Below are 1,045 nucleotides of genomic sequence, written 5' to 3'. Positions count from 1 at the left end.
GATTTAATTATAATTTATTATATATATATATATATATATATATATATATATATATATATACGTTTGTATTTTTTTACATAAAGTAATCAACAATTTTTATGACAATGCGTTTACTTCGTTTCGTAAAGTAAATATTTTATTTTAAGTATTTTATATATACACCTAAGTCTGTTTTTACACTGTAGATTGGTTCCAGAAGAAGCCGCGTAAAAAAACCGTGTAAAAAAAGACATTGATCTTATACAAAAATGGGTGATTTGTTCCTAATCTCTAAAATTAGTGAAAAACAAGAATTTTTAAGAACAAGAAATCATGTTTATTTTATTAAATCAAATATGTAATGCTTATTTTCACAAGCATAGTAATTAATGATAAAAAATAAGATATGCACTCTAATCTTAAAAGTAATATAAATTAAATGTATGGCAAGTTCTGGAACTAAAAAACTATGTTGTGAACAAAAAGAATAGAAACATACTTCGCAAAAATTAAGTTTGACAAAAAAATTTAAGTACATAAAATTTTAAATCGTGCTAAATGGAATAAAATCGTGTAAAAAATTAAAAATATTCATTTTTCAAACCGTGTTATATCAAAACCGTGTACAAAAAGACCGTGTAAAAACAGACTTAGGTGTATATATATATATATATATATATATATTGTGATAAGGTTTTTCAGCCACAAGTCGAAAAAATAAAAACAGAACGTAAATATAAAATCTTCTTTATACGTTTCGAGCTATTGTACTAGCTCATCATTCAGCTAAAATACAAACAGAGTAATAAAATTGTTCAAATATTTAATAAATCAGACTTACATACATTAATTAAATTTTGATAGCTGTCAAAAAGCAAAGAAGAAAAACTTCTCTTATTAACACATTGTGAATTTAAAAAAATAAAAACAGATTCAGCAAACCTTCAACAGAGTAATAAAACAAAGTAACAAAATAAAATAAAACAGAATTAAAATTGAAATTATACATACCAAACCAGTTTAAGATTATTTTATATGAAATTTGACAATTAAAACATCAATATTT

Source organism: Ctenocephalides felis, unplaced genomic scaffold (assembly GCF_003426905.1).
Source record: "Ctenocephalides felis isolate EL2017-DRISC unplaced genomic scaffold, ASM342690v1 CF-g0.4_SCAFFOLD_01170, whole genome shotgun sequence".
NCBI lineage: Eukaryota > Metazoa > Arthropoda > Insecta > Siphonaptera > Pulicidae > Ctenocephalides > Ctenocephalides felis.
The sequence above is the reverse complement of the archived record's forward strand: the minus strand, read 5'-3'. Positions refer to the sequence as shown.